Source organism: Microtus oregoni, unplaced genomic scaffold (assembly GCF_018167655.1).
Source record: "Microtus oregoni isolate MIOR12 unplaced genomic scaffold, Mior012 000007F_ref0000211, whole genome shotgun sequence".
Taxonomy (NCBI): domain Eukaryota; kingdom Metazoa; phylum Chordata; class Mammalia; order Rodentia; family Cricetidae; genus Microtus; species Microtus oregoni.
In genome coordinates this window covers 23682896-23704052 of record NW_024543066.1, presented here as the reverse complement: position 1 = coordinate 23704052, position 21157 = coordinate 23682896, and positions in this window count along the sequence as shown.

Below are 21157 nucleotides of genomic sequence, written 5' to 3'. Positions count from 1 at the left end.
GACATCTATATCAAGTTCCCCATGTCTGAGGCTAAGGGAACACTGAGGAAGAAGGGACAGAAAGAATGTAAGAGCCAGAGGATGTGAAGGAGAGAAGTGAAATGTTGTCCTCTGGGTACGGCACAGCTGCTGCCCACACACACCCACGGGAGCTTTAGGTACCTGCTTAAGAGCAAACCAGCCAACACCCAGCACAGGTTGGAGACTGGCTCCCAAGGCCCACCAATTAGCTGAGAGGCTATTGGAGTTGATGGCTGAGGATGGAGAGAGGTCACTTTTCACCGGGAGTGTGGCTGCCCACGCCCAGGTGAGTACCCCCATATCTATGTACACACTGACAGCACTAATTGGACTCAGAGGGTTATTGATTTTACAAAGGGGGGGATATGACTTTGGGAGAAAGAAATATGGGGGCTCCATGTTGAGCTGGAAGGAGGAAGTAGGGACTGGATATGTCAAAAATATATCATATACATGTCTGAAAGTATCATTAAAATTCCTATTAGTCTAAAAGACTACTAAGTTTTAAAATAATCTTATTATTCAAAGTTACCTCTGTAAAATAACTAAATTTCTGAGCCTAAAACATCTGGTTTTACAGTAGTGCCAGGGTTCTTATTTGCAAGACTCCAAAACAGATGATTGGAGGCAAGCCTATCTTATCTCAGTGTGATTCACAGAGATTGGACCTAGAATACATGTCTGTAGTGTTTTTTTTTTAACTCTTTGAGGGGCCTGCCAGCGAACTCCCAAATAAACACATTGAAACTTATTCTTATTTATGAATGCCCAGTCTTAGCTTGGCTTGTTTCTAGCTCAAATTATCCCATTTGTCTTTAAGTATAATTTGCCTCTAGACGTTTACCTTTCTTTATTCTACAATCTTTCTTTCCTTTTTACTCCATCCATGACTGGCTGCAGGACTATGTGGATGACCCCTGGCATCCTCCTCTTCTTCTCCTTTTCTTGCTCCTCTCTCCTCCCTCTCAAGCCTAGATTTCTCCTTCTATTTATTCTTTCTGCCTGGAAGCCCCACCTATCCCTTTCTCCTGCCTAGCTATGACCCGTTCAGCTCTTTATTAGACCAAACAGGTATTTCAGACAGGCAAAGTATCACACCTTCACAGAGTTAGACAAATGCGACATAAAAGAATACAACACACCTTTACATCATTACACAAATGTTCCACAGCATAAACGAATGTAACACACCTTAAACTAATATTGCACAACATGTGTCTGTCCAGGGAGTGAAATTATTGGAATAGTGCTAACTGGGGCCAGGACTTAACACCACCAGGCTGTGGAGATGGGGCTGACCCTTCAGGCCTCCCACTGCTGAGCTGACAACTTGCTGTTTGCTGACAACCACATTCTGATAGCCGCTGATGACATCCTGGTTCCCAGGAAAATGGCTGTTTCCCCTACACTATCCCCTCTCTTTGAAAAGTCTTTTTTAAGCACCAAGAAAAAGCCAGATAGCAGCCTATTGTTGGGACCCTTTCTGTTCCGTGAGAGCTCTGGTGATTGCTGATCTGAGTCCTGACACCTTTATCTCCATCCTAGGAACTCTCTCTTGCTGCTCAATAGTTTCCCCTTTCACACTTCCCACTGTCTGCAGGTTTCAGTCCTCAGCCTGTCAACTCTGATGCTGGGAGCTCAGGTGGGCGGTGATCATCCCCTTCCTTTGCACTAACACCAAGCCCTCTTTTGTCCTTTGGCCAGACTGAGTCACACTCAGGGAGATCACTTGGACCTCACTACTTTCTTCCTTTGTATGTAGATCCCATACCCCACTATGTCCCCATTTACAGGCACCCCCCACCCACCTCTCACTCATCCCCATTGTTCTCCAGACAGCTTTGCTTCTGTTTTATGCCATCAGCACATATGAGTTTCTGGATCTGTAAAGTGAAGGCCGGTGGATGATGCTCTGTCTTAGCCACTCTTCTCAGCCACTAGAAAAGGATGACAAAGCTCCTTCTTCTCAGAACTTCTGTAGCCTCTACTCCTGCTTGCAAATGCCCCTGGCAGCAAGACATCCTCTTCCTTTCAACTGCATTAGATTTTTTGACATGTGATATGAAATCTTCAATAGATGGTGATCAGAAGGGCAATGAGCTGGTAAAGAAGACAATCAAAAAGAAAGCTGAAGTCACAAACAGAGGGGACTGTGAACACTATCCTTTCTTTGTGTTGGGATGTAACTGGAGACTGCACTTTAATTTCTCAGCCACTCAGACCCAAATAATCACACAGAAACTGTATTAATTACAACACTGTTTGGCCAATAGCTTAGGCATATTCCTAGCTGGCTTTTACATCTTAAATTAACCTATTTATAATCATCTATGTATGGACACAAGGCTGTGGCCTACTGGGAAGGTTCCAGGTGTCAGTCTCCTTCAGCAGCTACATGGCATCTCCTTGACTCTGCCTATTCTCTCTCTATCTATTCTCTCTCTATATATATATCTCTGTTCAGATTTCCCACCTGGCTTTATGTTGCTAAGCTATTGGTTAAAACACCTTTAATCATTAGCCAATAAGAGCAACACATATACAGAAGGACATCCTGCATCATTGGGAGCTCTTCAGATCATTTCTCTTGGTGGTGTTGAACTGAACAATGCTTTTGTCTAAGTGAATTTTTCCATTGTCCCTGTAACTTGCTGTCCTGATTTGCTTTCCATTGCCGTGTTAGAGATCACGAGTAGAAGCCACTTGAGGAGGAAAGGGTTTATTTGCTTTACAGGTTACGGTTCATTATTGAGGGAAGGCGAATTAGGAACTCAAGGCAGGAACCTAGAGGCAGGAACTGAAGCAGAGACCACAGAAGAATGCTGCTTGCTGGCTTGCTCCTTCTAAATTGCTCAGTTTGCTTTCTTTCTTTTACAATCCAGGACCACTTGCCTAGGGTGTTGCTGCCCATAGCATGCTGGCCATTCCGAATCAATCATCAATCAGGAAAATGCTAGTAAGCTGCCTTACTGGCCCGTTTTACCAAGTGAGAGGGTTTCCTCAATTGAGATCCCTCTTCTCAGAGGATCCCAGCTTATGTCAAGTTGCCAAAACAACAACAACAACAAAAACTAAGGATGGCATTAACCATCCTTTTTCTAGCCTTCTGCCTTAGTTTTGGTTCTCTGTTGTGTCTGTGAAGAGACACCATGACCATGACAACTCTTATAAAGAAAACATTTCACTGGGATGACTCACAGTTTCAGAGGTTCAGTCCATTATCATTATTACAGGGAGCATGGTGGTGTGCAGGCACCCGTGTGCTGCAGCAGCTGAGAGTCCTATGCCTTGCAGGCATCAGGAAGTCAATCCACCACCTCTTTCCACTCTCTTCTTCACACCTTTCAGTAACTACTGTGGTATTCTTGGGTTGCAGAAGATCAGCTATTTAAGATTCTACACAGGAGATGGCTGAGTTAGTAAAATGCTTGTCTTGCATTTTGCACAATTCTTGGTAGTCCGAAGCTTCAAAGCCTGGGACAGATGTCTAGGGAGGAAAGAAGTGCAGCCCAGTTCTTGAGAATTGAATCATTTGTTTCTGTTTTGCTTTTGTTCTCACAATCCCTCAGCCAATTAAATGGATCTGTATCAAGGGCGATCTTCTGCCACCTCTATTTAGGCCCTCATACCATTCTCCTCTGGGAACTTTACTGGCCCGCTCCAAATCAACGCTACACCAGATCTGTAGGTATTCCAAAATATCTAATTACCAGTCATAGCATTTCACATTCATTGCTCACTCTGCTGATTGGTTTTAAGTGTCAACATAAATTAGAATTACCTGGGATGAAAGTTTTAATAAAGAATGCTTTAGAACAGGTTGGCCTGTGGACATATTTGTAGAAGACTCACTGTGGTAGTTTGAATGTAATTGCCCCCCTCCAAAAAAAAAAAAACTCATAGAGAGTGATACTTTTAGGAGGTATGGCCTTGTTGGAAAAAGTGTCATTGAGGGTGTGGACTTTGAGGTTTCTTACGTGTCAGATACCATCCAGTATCTCAGTCAACTTCCTGTTGATAGCAAACCAAGATGTAGCCTGCACCAGGTCTGCCTGTACACCACCAAACTCCCTGCCGTGATGACAATAGACTAAACCTCTAAAACTGTAAATGAGCCACCCCAATTAAATGTTTTCTTTGTAAGAGTTGCTGTGGTCATGTGATGTGGGATTCCCCTCTGTATGCTATGAATATATTTTATTACAACTGGTCATTAAAGAAGCTGTTTCAGTCAATGGTTTAGTAGAGTAAAGCCAGGCAGGAAATCTGAACACAGATATAGAGAGAAAGTTGGCAGAGTCAAGGAGTCACCATGTAGCTGCCAAAGGAGAAAGATGCTAGCTGCCAGCCAGAACCTTACCAGGCTGGCCTCAAACTTAGAGATCTGCCTGTCTCTGTCTATGGAGTGCTGGGATTAAAGGCCCATATCACCACAACCTACTTTAAGCTTTCCTTTAATTTCTTTTTAAAAGTTGGTAACTTAGCTGGGTAGGATCTTGTCCTAAGGTCACTCCCTTTATTCGATTTTTTAATGTTTATCTCCTTGAACACAGAATTTAGCTCTATTCCACTTAACTCCATTCCTGGTGCTCTTTTTTTCCCCCTAAAATTTTATATTTCCTTGCTTCTTTTCATTATAAATCTGTATAATATTGGAGTGATCAGTAATAACCATACAATAAAGTCAATACTAAATTGTTCTGAGATTTCCTCTGCCAATGGAATTAATCCAAATCTCTTCACTTTGGCTTCATACAGGCTCTTAGGAAAAGGGCAAAAAGCAGCCACATTCTTCACCAAAATATCACAAGAAAGATCTCTAGGCAACATACTAAAATTCTTCTCTTCTGAAACCTCTTAAGCCAGTGCCTGCCCCCACCTCCTAACCCTTCCTGCCCTGCCACAAGCAGTTTGGACCATTCTCAGCATCACTGTCTTCCACGCTGTTTTTAGTATGGCTCATTAGGTAATGTTTGAAGCATTCTACTGCTTTCCTAACCCCAAGTACCAAAGTCCAAATTCCTCCAAACAAAAGCATGGTGAGGCCCGCCACAGCAGTGCCCAGTTCCTGGTACCAATTTCTGTCTTAGTTAGGGTTTCTATTGCTGTGAAGAGGCAACATGACCCTGGCAACTCTTATAAAGGAAAACATTTAATTGGGTAACTTATAGTTCAGAGGTTCAGTCCATTATCACTATGGTGGGAGAAGACCACACCTACTTCAACAAGGCTATACCTTTTAATAGTGTTACTGATATAAGGGGGCATTTTCTTTCAAACTACCACAGTGTGCTTTAATTTTAGGTTAATTTGGTGATGTTAGCCATCCTTGAGCCCACTTGCTTGTAGCATGTCTCTGCTTCCATATGCATTTTCAAGGAGCTTCAAAAGAATGCCCTGTGCTCTCCCTGGGATGGCTGAAGCCGTCACTTTAGACTCTACCACTCTGACTGACTCTAATAAGCCCTGCACTTGATGGCTCGTCTGACTCTGTCTTCTTGGAAATTCATCCTCCCCTAAACATAAGGGTGACACCTGCCTCTTTTTTTTTTTTTGAGACGGAGTCTTATGTGGCCTTGAACTCACTATTTAGCGGATGATAACCTGCAAACTCTGATTATCTTGCCTCTATCTCCAGTGCAGTTACAAGATACACCATCATGCCTGGTTTATGCAGTACTGAGGACCGAACCCAAAGACTCATGAATGCTAAGCAAGACCCTATGGATGGAGCCATATCCCAAGTCCCACTGTGTCTCCCCAGTGCTATACGGAGCACTGAGTTCTGCAAGGATCCATGGTAGCTTTCTCCATGTTTAACCTCAGTCAGCTCCCGTAGGATGAGGGAACCCATGCTTCCTGGCACTAGTAACATAACAAAGGCCAGTCAGACTTGTGCTTTTAACCAGTGAAATTTAAATTGAATAAAACCACAGAAAGAAAATTTAAGATTGAAGGCTGGGTGTTTCAAATCATGTGTTCATCAAGCAATGGGGCTCAGGCACCCCTGGTTGGACTGGACAACCAGTTAGCACCTGTACTCTTCAGCTGCTGACTTCATGAGGAAAGTCATAGCCATCAGCAGTCACCAGGCAGTGCGAGCTCATCTCCACGCTGTGTGTAAGCGCTGCTCACCTGTGCATCTATGGTTCATGCTCTTTATGGGCACAGGTAGGGTTTTAAAGTGGAATGGGCAGCATTCTGGGAGCCATTCGACTGTGATGTGGCCCAAATTATCATCGTCAAACTGCGAAAATAAAGCAAACAGCCATTTGGTGCCACAGGGCTGAGTATTTTCACCCTTTAAACAGTTTCTGGGTCCAAACTGCTGGACATTTCATGCCGAAGCAATGCTCAGTGGATTCCCATCTTCTCAAGATGCCTAGAGGTATGTGGCAAGGAAGGGTCGATGTCAGATCTGCTCTCTGGGATGCTGCTGCTCACTGGGGTGGGGAGTCTATAATCTTCCCACAAAGTCACTTGCCAACAGCCATAAAGTCTCTCTGATGTGATTTTCCTTTATGCTGTGACTGCAACATGAGGCCCTCATCACTCACTAAGACCCTTGAGCAAGGACGAGGATGTCTTGCTCTTACTGAAGCCTGAACAGTGTTGGTGCTTGAGCGAATTGCTTCTCAATGACCTCATTTTGTGCATGGTCCTACCTTTGTGGCTCCCCACTTCCTTCCTGGCCATCTGGATTCAGTAAGTTTTGCTGGCCTACTGATGCAGGGCTGTCCTGACTCTGTTCCATGCCAATGATTCATTTGTGTGTGGCAGTAGGATGCTGGTCTGACCCAGAAGACCCATGGGGATACAGTGCATGTGCGTGTTAGGATTGTACAAGAAATGTCTCTTCACTCCCATGAAGAGAACTGAGAAGTATGTGCTACTGGACATTGGAGGAACATATGCAAAGGCTGAAACAAATACAACCACCTTGCAACTGTGAGGAATTTTCTCATGAGAACAGCCCAACCTGTGACATAAGATCAACAGACTCTGGGGTTGTGAGTGATATGTTTATACTGCCAAGTTAACTAACCATTAATTCTAGATTTCTTCACATTGAGGAAAAAATATTTTTTTTTGTATTTAAGCAAATCAAATAAGGATTCTCTGTTGCTCACAACTGAGGCATCTAAAGTGTTTACATTTTGTAGTAATAAGGGCGGCGGGGCTGCGTCCCCAGCACCCCAGCTGCCCGCACGGCTAGCTTTACCCGAAATAACAACACACAAACTGTATCCATTTAAACACTGCTTGGCCCTTTAGCTCTAGCCCTTACTGGCTAATTCTGATATCCCGATCAACCCATCTCTAATAATCTGTGAGAACCGATCTTACCGGGAAGATTCTAGCCTAGTCCATCCTGGGTCGGAGCTTCATGGCATGTGTCTGCCCGGGAGCGGGGCATGGTGTCTCTCTCAGGTGTCTGCTCCCGAGAGGAGAGCTGTGGAGTCTGACCTCACTTCCTCTTCCTCCCAGCATTTTGTTCTGTTTACTCCTCCCACCCATCTTCTAACCAATAAAATGGGCCAAGGCAGTTCCTTTATTAGCCAATGACTTTCCTCCATCAACATTTGCTAAAACAAAAGCTGATTATTGTGACCTATTGTGTGCACCACCAGAGTGTCATTAAATACATTTACAATTCTTGCGAAACTGTGGCACAGTCTGTCTGCAGAACTCTCTTTCTCCTCCCAAAACCAGAACTGTGCCTGGGAAAGCCCGATTCTTCTGTCCATCTTCTACTTCCCATCTCTCTGAACTTGACCTCTGGAGCACCTCACACAAGTGGACTCACCCAGTAATCTAGCAAGGCTGGCCCAGGCAGTTAGCATGCTTCAAGGTTCATCTCGGTTGTAGCATGTGCTGATACTTCTTCCCTGTGTGGGTGAGCAGTGTTCTACTGTATGTGCATACCACGCTATTTGCTCAGCTGCCAGTGGCATCTTGGATGCTCCCCTGTTTGGGAAACCGTGAGTAATGCGGCTATGGCCATGGCTGTGTGAGCGTGCTGCAGAGATCTGGCTTCAGATCCCTTAGGGTGACCTGGAAGTAGCATTAGTGGCTGTTCTATTTTTAATATTTAGTGGCACTGCCTGCTGCTTCCCACAGTGGCCCATTCATTCACTTTAATCACTGTTCTGTGTCTACGGAGTTCTGTGGCTGGCCTGGCAGAGTCACCTAGCTCATGCCATAGTCCCTCCCTGACACAACCCAGGGATCGGCGCAGATTGTGTTGAACGAGCAGCTGAGGGAGAGAAGACACGGATGCTTTTATCTCTGACCTAGTCCAGCCTGAAAGGGGAAGATTTCTCCTACTCCAGAACTTCAAGACCCTCCTGCCCCTGGTCACCGTCCCCTATAGAACCCCACCCATACTCAGGGCTTCTGAAAGCCCTGCTAATGTGCTTTTCAGCCTTATGTGCTTTTGTCTCAGGCCGTGAACATTACTGAAATTTCATGCTTGGTAATAGTATCTGAACCAGTTGCCATAGTCTGTTCTCCAAGGCTTTGACTTGGAAATTTGCCTGAATCGCGACACCAGCTGAGATGTTGTCTTAATTAGGGTTACTATTGCTGTGATGAAACACCATGAGCATAAAGCAAGTTGGGAAAGAAAGGGTATATATTTGGCTTATGCTTCTACATCACTGTTCATCATCAAAGGAAGTAAGAACAGGACTTCATACAGGGCAGGGACCTGGCAGCAGAACTGATGTAGAAGCCATGGAGGGGTGCTGCTTACATAGCTTGCTCAGTCACTTCCTTATAAAACCCAGGACCACCAGCCCAGGGATGGCTCCACCTTCAATGGGCTGAATGCTTCCCACATTAGTTACTAATTAAGCATATGCCCTACAGACTTGCATACAGCCCGTTCTTATGGAGGCCTTTACTCAGTTGAGGCTCCTTCCTCTCTGGTGACTGTAGCTTGTATCAAGTTGACATAAGACCAGCAAGCCCAAGGCTTGGACTGTAGACAAAATCTCTGATTTGCATGTAGCCTATGCATACAAAGGTGCCAACCTAGCTAGAGGACAGATAAATTCCTAGAAACTGACATTGGGTGTCTGGGTTTTTTCATATGACTCGTGCGTGCACCTGCGTGTGTGTATGCAGCTTCTTGTGTGCAGGGGAGTTGTTCATGTGACTGTATGAGTGTGGGGGTGCATGAACATCTGAAATTCATGTAGAGATCAGAGGACAATCTCTTATAACAGTACTTAAAGACATTCTCCCTCTTGGGGACACAGGCTTCCCCAAGAATCCAGATTAGGCCACTTGTCCTCAGGCAGTCAATTAAAGCAGCAAATTAATAGTTAAAAGCAGAGAAAGGAATTTGTTCAATGGTGCCGTATGTGGGGGGATATCTAGTGCCCCTACCCCAAAGCTGATCTTTGGATACTCAGGGATGCTAAGGTTTAAGTAGAGGTCAGTGCTATGCATATCTAGGCATAAGACTACGCTAGCTAGTGTATGGTCCTGCTCATCATGTGCCCATCACTGTCTCTTCCATAACGTGGTAAATTTCCTGGGGCCCGTGTGCACCAGTCATATGAACAAGTTTGTGTTATTCATTGTGCCTGGCATTTTTCATGGGTTCTGAGGATCCAAAGGTTCTCACCCTTGTGAGGCAAACACTTTATTGACTGAGTGATCTCCCCAGGCCCAGGCCTCGACATCCAGTTCCCACCAAGAGATGATGGTGCCGTTCACTGCCTATACCTTTTTCTCATCAGTGAGCATAGAAAGTCTCAGAATCTTGCTTGCCCAGTTTTACCCACTAAGCCATCTCTTCGCCCCTGTAGCCTTTTAATGCTGTACCTTTATCAAATTCTGGCATCATGGTGTTTGGGAAAGTAGTGATGAGGGCAGCAGGCATCTTCCCCACCTTCTTTTGTGATGTGCACCGCTGTGTAGGCAAAGTTGCTCTTTGTAAACCATCTTAGCTCACAAATGTGCTCAAAACTGCATGCAAAGACTAATTATATGAGACAAAGGGTAACAAAACCCATGAAATACAAGGAAGAAATTACAAAAATATCTGCAGGGCAAGCTGCCTAACTACTTGGGGAAATACACTGCAAGGACAAAAAGAGATCTACAGCTAAAAGAGTCCCAAGAAACAAGCCATCTAGTGTCTCATCTGGATACCACTATGAGCAAAGAAATCATTGGGAGAAAAGGAATGTTTCTCAAACAATAAGTAGTAGAAACATTAGCCTGGAAAATGATAATATAAAATGATTATGGTCAATTTTTAAGGTATGATGTTTTGAAAATTGTCCTCTTTTTCTAAAGACACATCAAAATGGTTTTAACACTTATTTTTATATTTACTTATCTATATGTCTGTGTGCTCGTACGATATGTGTGAAGGTACCTTAGGAATCCAGAAGAGGATCTTGGATGGAATTACAGGCAGTTGTGAGCCTGGTACGGGTGCTGGGAACAGAACTTAGGTCCTCTGGAGTAGAAATGATCTTTGCCACAAAGACCTTTCAAAAATGTTTGTGAGTTGGATTATATAATCTATATTTTCTGCAGAAAAAAATGGAAAATGGAGATGTGAGTAGAAGAATAAAGCCTTGACCAAAAAAAAAAGATAATAAATACAAAATAAAACAGATATGAGTCATGGTTCATCATGATAGTCTTCGCATTTGTATAAAACATTCCATATATATATATATATATATTTAAAATTTTCAACAATAAAGACATAGAAAACTATTTCACAAAGTATAAAAAATATTTCGCTGCTCACTTGTTAAGGCATTTGACCTTTAGATTAACTCTGTGTTTTCAGAAATTCCTAGTTGTCTCACTTCCTTTGTGTTTCTGGGATGACGTGAGAAGCAATCGGAAATCTTTATATATAAGGGCTTTCTTTGTAGGTGCACTTATACCTGAGTTCTCATTTCATGGTTCCAAAACTACACTCCAAGATGGGTAGAGACATCTGGCCATTTTTGAATAAGCACAGTTATTGGCAGGTGGGAAGTTTTCTGCATATGGCTTACCAAATCTCTATATGCATAAATATGCACGCAATAGATGCCATGTGTTGGCTCACTGCTTGGCAGCCCTGAAGCTGGCTCCTCCAGCTAGGCCTTCTCTCCTTTTGTCCAGGAACACATGATTTCACCCTCTGCTCTTTTAAGTATTTCCATAGTTTACTTTAGCTCCTTTGGGGGAAACACAAGAGTTCCCCCAAAGTGGGAGGACTGGAGGCTATGTCAAGGTGGGATGCCAGAAATGCTTGCTGTGCATGTTGAAGCCACAGAATGAGAATGGGGTACCGAGGAAGCAAAGCGTAGGAGAATTGCAAGGGGCATCAATTTACCCAGAGAGTCTTGCAGCTTCTGGTAGTGAGCTCTAGCTGCTCCATAAAAAACTGGGCTGAACAAGCAAACAAGAATACACTTGTTCTCCCTTTGGTCTTGACTATAGATCTGATATGATCAACTTCCAGAGATCCTGTACTGCAATGAAAGCAAAATGGAGATGTTATCATAGACAAAGATTGAGATAATCTGTTGACTTTCTGTAAGGCAATAGGAATTTTAAAGAGAGATCTTCGTAAAGAAGGAAAGCATCTCCTGATGGGAGTTGGGTAAGGCAGAAAGGCAGGAGGAGCACAGGAAAAGGACTCTAAATGGGGACTGAGTGTTTGAGATGCCACGTGGCTGCCTCATGGCATTAGAGTACGTGGATGTATCGTATCATTAACACAAGCCACAGAGAGAGGTCAGGGACTTGACATGTTAAATAATTTAAAATTGTTCTGGAGGTGTTTAATGCATGCTATAATACATCAAGTGTGTTTGTTGTGTGACACTATTCCTGGGGAGACATGAATAAATGCCTACTCACACCAGAGGGAGAATTAACACTAGCCCGAAGAAAGGATATCACCCAAGTCCAACTTGGTGACTGATGGGTTTATTGGGGTTACTTACAAGAATATGGAAGAGGGATTTACTTACAGTAGAAATGATTCCAAGACAGATAAATCTCCAAAGACCACCCCAGCATGGGTGAGAGTTCACAAAAGCTGGAAACCAGGAGCTCACTGCACAGCCTATAGGCAGCTCAGTAGATTGGAGTCCTTTCCAGGTAGTTCAGTTGGTCTGAGTCTCTTCCCTGTAGTACAGCTGGCCTCTCCTCTTTTTTGGGAAGCTCAGCTTGTATGAGAGCATCTCTCAATAGTTCTTACAGCTTCTATATGTGCAGAGAGTATGGTGGTTTGAATGAGAATGTCCTGATAGGCTCATATGTTTTTCATGTTTGGTCCCTAGTTAGTGGAACTATTTGGGAAGGATTAAGATGGTGGCCTTGATGGGGGAGGTGTGTCACTGGGGATGGACTTCAGGGTTTCAAAAGCCCACATCATTCCCAGTTAGTTTTCTCTGCCTCATGACTGCAGACCAAGATGTGTGTTCTCAGCTAATGCTCTAGTGTCATGTCTGTCTGCTTCCCACCATGATGGTCATGAACTAACCCTCTGAAACTGTAAGCCAGTCCTCAGTTAAATGCTTTGTTTTATAAGTAGCCTTGGTCATGGCATCTTCTCACAGTACTAGAATAGTAACTAAAAGGGGGAGGAAGAGGATCTTCCTGAAGCCCTTGTGTCGTTTACTTCCCAAGTTTAACAGTCTTCCCTGCTGGATGGAATCCTGTTGTTTTACCCCTCTTAACACATTCATGGTCTTAATGAGCTTTTATATCAGACTGTCCTTCTTTCATATCAGACTGTCCTGTTGTGTCACCTCCCCTCCGACATCCTGCATTTTAACAAGCTTTGCTCCGAGATGAAGACTGCAACCTCAGTGTAACTGCTACACAACAATATTGTTATTTCACACAGTAAGCATTAGCACATATGTATAATGAGAAAATATAATGGAGCGGGAAAATAATAGCACGTGATTGGCATAGATAAGAAAAAAACTAGGGGAAGTTACAAAGAATGCGACAGAAGAAAGAAAATAATTAGAAGCAGGACAATAAGTTTAAATGTAAGTACATAGATGAAAATACAAATTTTACACTTTTCAGTCATCTATTTCAAACCTCAAAAGTCCCACAGACATCAATGACGGAGTTCTAATGATTATTGTAGCATAGCCCAGTAAGGAAGGATAACACTAAAACACAGCTCCTGAAGACTGAGGTAAGATAAATCTTTTTTATGATTTAAATGAATTCTTTTTATTGTGAACAAACATATAAATTTCTTCACCCCCCCCCTTTTTTTTTTTTTTAGAAAACAAAGGAAATTAGCAGGCTTAGGAGTTATCCAGTCTAGAACTGACAACATTAAGAACTAAGATATACGTTTATTGACTCACAATGACGGTAGTGTTGGCTACCTTGAGAACATGAGTTACACAGTATTCTGTGGAAGAAGGGCATGAAGACAGAGCCAGCTTCATAGAGATCCCTCTAGACAGGTGGATTTGCAAGCTTCAAGTAGAAGCGGGAAAAGGCAGTTTTCATTTCAGAATCAAAATGCAGAACAAATGAAAACAATGTGAAGTTTAACCTTCACACATTTGAGCACTTACAAATAATGCAATAATGCAATCAGGCTTTACGTTTTCGACAGCCCTTTTTTATACACTTCATTTTCTCACTATTGGTTCCAAGTTTTATCTTCATTCCCAATTATGCTAGTTACATTATACAGAAAGCAAACAAGCACTAAACAACATAGCCTTCCTAAGGGCCTGGAGAGATCGCTCTGCAGCCTTAGTTAAGAGCTCTTACTGCTCTTGCAGAGTGTGAGGGCTTTGGTTCCTAGCATCCACGTAAGGTATCCCATTACCACCTGCAACTCCAGGTCCCAGGGATCCAGCTCCCTCTGTGATTCTGTGTCACCTGCACACACATGACAGACATACATGCACACATATATAAAAATAAAATACATGAAAAAGAAGTGCTCAAAAAGAAAAGAAAAAAAATCAACCCACAAAACTTCTAAAGACAGAAACCTCAACACCTCTGCTTATAGAATTTTAAAAAGCTAGTCTAATAAAGAAAAACAAACCAATTTCTTGTTAGTGTTTTGGAAAAATGTGCTTATATCTGGATATTTCATAATATTCCTGGTGATAATGCTGGCTCTATGGCTTCTGATACCAAAAGTGAATCTGTTGCCACTAATTGTAGCCCTGAAGGTGATTTTGGAGCCTCATCCGGTAAAGTTCCAGCTACTGCTTCCACTGGAGAACACCTCACCTCGTTATAATTCTTTTTGTTGAAATAGTCATTCACTTTGATCAAGAAAACCAGAATCACAAGAGGGTAGATAGGCGATCTCACCACCGTTTGTGGCAGTTGCCTCTCCTGCTATACCCACCGCAGCTCCCAGGAGCTACTCCTTAGGGGCTGCCAGCACACATGCGTGTAGAACGTTCCAGATGCTCCAGGACCACCACCTCCATTCACCTGCTTCTTGCGGTTCTTAGTGTAATCACACTTCTTTGAGCCTGTATTTAGTTTCCTTTTTGGTGGAAATGCTTTTTGCTTTATACTTTCTGTTGACCCCAAAGCTCAGGTTTCCTTCCTCCTGAAGTTCAATACAGATAATTTCACCAAAGCTTCAGGCCCTCTGGTGGAGTGAAGGTTCTTTCATTCTAAACACTGCGTGTTCTGGTAGGTCTTTCTCCTCTGCTCTGTCTTTTGTGTTCTCTGATTAGAGAGAACACGTTTTTGAACAAATTCCAGTAACTTTTCATTAGAAGCCTATAAACAGACACACTTTTAGCCTCTTGGGAACACACACACATTGTCTGACCGAGGCTGAGCTTCACTTTACCCTCAGTTAGCCGTCAAGGACACTGGGGGGCTCTCTGAAGTAGCATGTTCAGTGCCCCATTATCTGCCTTGTCTCTTTGGGCCTGCACTGCCATTTTATCTATGGTGATGTTTGTCCCATGAATATTGTATTTCTCAGGTTTTGAGCTTCATGTTTAGTAACCTAAAGCATTCTTCAGGTCCTGGCAAACCAATCTTCAATATCAGTCACAGTCACCTTTCTCTTTGGGTCCCTTTGGTCCTCTAACTCCATCATCTAAGGGGACATTTTGAATAACTGCACATTCTTCGTGTGTTAGAAAATATGACTTCCTTCTGACCGAAAATAAATTAAATTACACAGATATGGCAGGAACATGTGGGGGACAGTGGCCATTAAGTAAGAATGTCATTACTGACCTTGAAGACAACACTAAGGTCATGTGCATTCCTAGTTCCAAAGTTAGCAAAACAGAATTGTTGTTGGTTGGTTGACTCTTTTGGCTTTTTTGGGGGTGGGCGCCACCCAGCTCCCAAATAAATCACAGTCAGAGTCTTATTCTTTCTTATAAATCCCCAGCCTTAGCTTAGCTTAGCTTGTTTCTAGTCAACTTTTCTTAACTGAAATTATCCTGTCTACTTTTTGCCTCTGGGCTTTTACCTTTCTCTATTCTATATCCCTTTCTTTACTTCTTACTCTGTGGCTTGCTGTGTAGCCCCTTGAGTCCTCCTCCTCTCCTTGTTCTATCTTGCTCCTTCCTCTTTTGGTTCCTCTTGAGCCTAGATTTATCCTCCTACTTATTCTTTCTGCCTACCAGCCCCATCTATCCTTTCTCCTGACTTCCTATTGGCCCGTTTAGCTCTTCATTAGACCAATTAGGTGTTTTAGGCAGGCAAAGTAACACAGCTTCAGAGTTAAACAAATGCAACATAAAAGAATACAACACATCTTTGTATCATTAAACAAATGTTTCACAGCATAAACAAATGTAATACACCTTAAAATAGCATTTTATAACACATAATCACATCATTTCATCAAAATTCTCTCCATAATCTTCCCTCTCACAGTTTTATGTTTTTATTTCTTTAATAAAACACTCATAAGGATATCTTTCATCACCAGGAGACTTCCACCTGTGGTGAGCAGTTAATCTGAATTTCATGTGTGTCCATATCTTAAAATGTTTCCTTTTATTTTATTTTTAATTATGTGTATGTGTCCATGTGAGCACAGGTCCCCTTAGAAGCCATAAGAGGGTGATGGGTTCCCTAGAACTGGAATTACAGTTGGTAGCTATAAGATCTGGGAACAGAACATAAGTCCTTAAGTGCCTGAAGATAAAACTCCTCTCAGTGGGCCATAAGAAAGTAGCCTGCTCTACACAAAAAGAGAAGAAAGAAGGACTGACTGTCCATAAATAGATAGCCAGGCAGTAGATGAAGTATTCTAAAAGTTATAAAGTCACAATATCTGAACAAAAGTGGAAGATGACTTCCCAGCGCTTGGCTGACCATATTGCTAGCTTTCCGTCCAGACCCATGACCTATACACATGCACCTTGCATGGTCTGAAACCACTAGTTTTTAACAGAATTGAATAGTACTGCTTGAAACAGGGCACAAAGGAGCAGCGCTCTCCCAGCTAACTGTGTAAGAGGGTCTCTTCTCTGATGTTATCTTGCCATCATCCCAGTTCCTGAAATGAAGTCAAGCTACAAACTGCTGTATTGCCATAGGAAGATCCCATTTCCCCATGGTTGGCAAGGATAATGTCCAAATATCTCTTCACCACGACATCTTCTTTCCTGTGTTTAACAAGACTGTGTGTGTGTTTGTGTATGTGTGTGTGTGTGTTTGTGTGTGTATGTGTGTGTATGTACATCATGAGAATAAGGGATACAAGGAGCAAATGACTCATTTTTAGATTCAATATGCACTGAGTGTTAATATCTACTGCCTTTCTGCTTGAGTATATATCCATATTTATTGCTAATTCAATGTCAAAATTTGACCTCACATTTTTTTAAGTCAATATATGCTTCTTGGAGCAATAAATCTTTGTAATCGCCTTGGTTTAAATCAATGCCTGTTTATGGTCTATTCATCATTTCTCAATCAAACTTCCCATGCTTCAGATACATTGAACTTCAGATTACTAAGAAACTGCTGGTCAAAGATGTTTATAGTATAAGAAGCCTAAGGCTAACCAAACAGTGCCCCTATAGTCCTAGACTGGAATCCTATCTTTCCAAGGAGATCAAGTGACCCAGAAACATATTCACCAGCATGCGACAAAAAATTGACTTTTCTTTTCATAGTGATCTTGGGTTAGTGGAAAAAAGTTGTTTTAAAGACGAAGTCATGATTCTGATCAAGTTCCAGTGGACAAAGCCTCCTGATGAGAGCCTCAAAATGGCTCTGCTTGCTGACAGCACAGAGCCCAGTGTCTGCCTGTGACAAGCATGAAGAGAGTAAAGGGTGACAGCTAGCCATGTTGGTTGTAGCAGTCCCACAGAGTCCCTCGGTGTCCTCTTTAGAGTAATCTAGAAAAGAATCTATGATGGCTGGATATCAGCAACACAAACTAAAGCCCAGATTGTGGCACTCCATTTCCTGACTTGCAAGGACCAAATGGCCAGAAGACCCTTTGAGTGCAAAATCCTATATTTGGGGATCTCTGTGGCATCTCTAAAAGTAATAACCAACCCATCTCATCAAGCACAGGTCTTATGGGTGCTCTCTATGTTGACACAGCAGAAAAGGTCCCTAGGTGGCCTTAGATCAACCTAGTTCTCGCCCCTTCTCATGTATTGTTTTCTAGAATAACTGGGGATGTGATGGGAATGCAATACCCAGAGCAAAGGGAGGACAAGCCTGACAGTCTCTACTCAGCTGGTGTCCATAGAGTAAGATTTCCTGAAGTGCTTTAGTCCAGCCAGGCATAGGACTTTGAGGTGCTATGCCTCATGCAGGTAGGCAGGTAGGCAGCTTTCCTAGTTTCCCCAACTGCTGTCATATGGGAATCCACAGGTGCAGATCCTCCACATGAAGTAGAATTCCTGAGCCTCAGTGTGGCAGCTTATAGGGACTCCCAGACCACCTGTCTGTAAGGTCTATACCTGCGTGGTAACTTTCTGTTGGATGATCTGTCTCCTTGGACTCAGACAAGTTGATGGCAAGTGCAGTCAACTCTGATTCTTAGACAGCAAATTTCAGTGTCCCAGAGTGAAGCACTCTAGGTAGGAATGGTCCTGAATATTCAGGAGGTGTTTTAAGGACTGTGGAATGCCTAACTTACCTGTGTTTTCTCCAGTGTATAGTCCACCTGTACAGTACTGCCTGTCTACCACTACCATTGGAAAGTTCGCAAGTGGAGCAAGGGGCTGGAGATTTACACACACACACACACACACACACACACACACACACACACACACGGGGGGGGGGGTCATCCTTGAAATAAGAATGCCCCTTTTATTGTGTTCCAGGGCAGCTTATATAGGGCTCTCCTTGACTAATGGTCATACCCTAGCTCTTGGGAGTTTTCAGCTACAAGCCCACAGGAAACCACTCTCCTGCCATCAGGAACTCATGAGAGTCTGGTGCTCAGACCAGCTGCAAGCATAGAAAAACAAGTTGTTTACCCCAACAGGCAAGGGGGTCACAGAAAATTCAGGGTCTGAGAGTCTGCAGTCCCTAATACTAGAGAGGAGAAAAGCAGGGGATAGAGGATAGAGAGAGCGCAGTGAAAGAAAGTAGAGCAAAGGGGATGTGTGGGAGAAACACAGCAGAGCAGGGTTATAAGGAGACTGAGTAGCTGTAGGAGGAAACCTGTGAGTTTAGGAAGTTTAGGGTAAGGGAGACGGTGAGAAAGGCTAAACTAGCATAGACTTTGAAATACATAAAAGGTGCCAGAGCTACTGAGGGAGTTCTGTAGCCAGAATGAGTTTTGATATGCTGATTGGCACTACAGGTAGCCATAGGTTCCCTCTGTTAGAGGCAAGGACAATGACTCCTTTTGGTAGATAGGAACCAGTTTCACAAGTTCCTGAAGAATTCTGGATTTTTTTCTAAGTACCAAAAATCCTCCGGTAGTCCAGGTTGAACTTAGTTCAGGATATTTATACTGCCTTTTGGAGTTTAGAGAATTGAAATTTACTTTGTCTTGATTCAATAGCCTGCAGGAACCTAATGAAAGACTTCAGAATTTTACTCCGAAGTGTGCTAGTGAAAAAGTTTTTTTTTTTTTTTTAACTGAATTAAATGTCTGTAGTCAACTCAGGAATATTTGAAATTTCTTAGGTATGCTCAGGGTTTTTTTTTTTTTTAGAAATTTTCAGATTTGAATAAAATTTGAAAATTTTGTTGGAAATAAATTTGTATTAGTTTTAGTTCATGTAACAGTTGCTGGAAAACTTGTTTGTCTTCAAGCTGATAAATTCACATCCTAACCATCAGGTCTCTTGGGGGTTTGGCAGCTTTGTGAACCTTAAAACCAAGCCACTGTTGAATTTGCTCATTCTTCTCTGTTTTATATTTGTTTTGTTTTGTTTTTATCACTCATTGTTATGATTTTTTTCTTCTGATTTCTTTCCACTTGGAATTTCCCCCAACATTTTAGATAAATCATCATATAGTTAAATTTAGCTTGTTTTCCTTACTCATAGGTGAGCTCAAGGCTGCATATTTCCTTCTTGGCCCTGTCTTAATTTTATCTCACAAGATTTAATGTCATGCATTTATTTTTCAAAATACTTTCTAATTTTCTATTTGACTTTATCTTTTACCCATGGGTTTTAAAGCATAATATGTAACCATTGGGGAATTTTCCAATTATTGACTTTTTCTGTGATCCAGTTTAAATGTTAACCCACAGTGCATAATATTCTGTATAATTTCAATTGTTAAAGATTCAGTAAGCTATGCTCTGCAGTGAAAGACATGTGGTCTTTGATAAACACGATGATGAAATACCTTAACTACAAGAAACACTCTAATATTGCCTAGAATTTGCTAACCGTGATGTTTGAGTATTGAACATCTTTGCTGTTTTTTTTTTTTTGATGCATTGATTCAGTACAAAGATTTTAAATTCCATGATAATTAATTGTGAGGCCCTTAGAAAGCCTTGGGTAAATTTGTAAAGAGCAGATGAAGTCCTGAGTAAATGGGTATTGTTGGCATGGGCACGGTTATGCCAAGGAGCAATGTCTCAATCTCATGAGAAACTGGCAAAGCCTTTCTCTCCTTGGATGAGGATCAGAGGGAGGGAAAAAGCCTTCCTCAGGATAAGTGTGAATGCTGATGGTGCATGCAAGTGTGAGTGTTTACAAATGATTGACAAGTGTGTGCAAAACCTAGCAACTGTAGCTTCTTCCTCCTGAATGTTTACAGTCTCAGAATGTTTACCTATAGAGCCCCACATTGACTAGCTAACCCTTCCTCTGAGCTATACGGAGCAAACATGCTTAAGGTCTGGGTTGTTGCATAACAGTAGGTACCTTCTATGAGAGGAAAAAACCTACCTGAATCCAGATTTTCTGTACACATGTCTGTGTGCTCTGTCCTTTTATCATTCCCCCACCACCTCAGTCAGGTTCCTAAGACCAAGCCATATGGGCAGGACAATTAATGATTTTCCTACTTTTTGATTAGTTTTAAATTTTTGCTGTTTGGTGGTTTGAATAAGAATGGCCCCCATAGGCTCATAGATGTGAATACTTGGTCACCAGGGAGTGGCACTATTTGAAAGGCTTAGTCTGACTTTGTTGGAGGAAGTGTGTCACTGGGGGTGGGCTTTGAGGTTTCAGAAGCCCAAGCCAGGCCCAGAGACTCTTTCTCTTCCTGCTGTCTGAGGATTCAGATATAGAACACTCAGTTACTTCTCCAGAACCATGTCTGCCTGCGTGCTGCCATGTTCCCCACAATGATGACAATGGACTTAACCTCTAAAATTGTAAGCAAGCCCCCATTAAGTGCTTTTCTTTATAAGAGTTGCTGTGGTCGTGGTGTCTCTTCACAGCAATAGAGCTCTGACTGAGACACTTCATATTAGTCAGGTTGTGCTCACTGTATATATAAAATGTTTGCATATACTACTTATAATAATGCATTTATCACCTTTGATATCTCTGTCCCCATTCTTATTTTCTCTAAGTTTACTGGATCTGATATTAATACATGGATGATGGCGATTTTTTGGTTAGTGTCTATATATATATATATATATATATATATATATATATATATATATATATAGAGAGAGAGAGAGAGAGAGAGAGAGAGAGCTCTCCTTCACTAATGGCCATGCCCTAGCTCT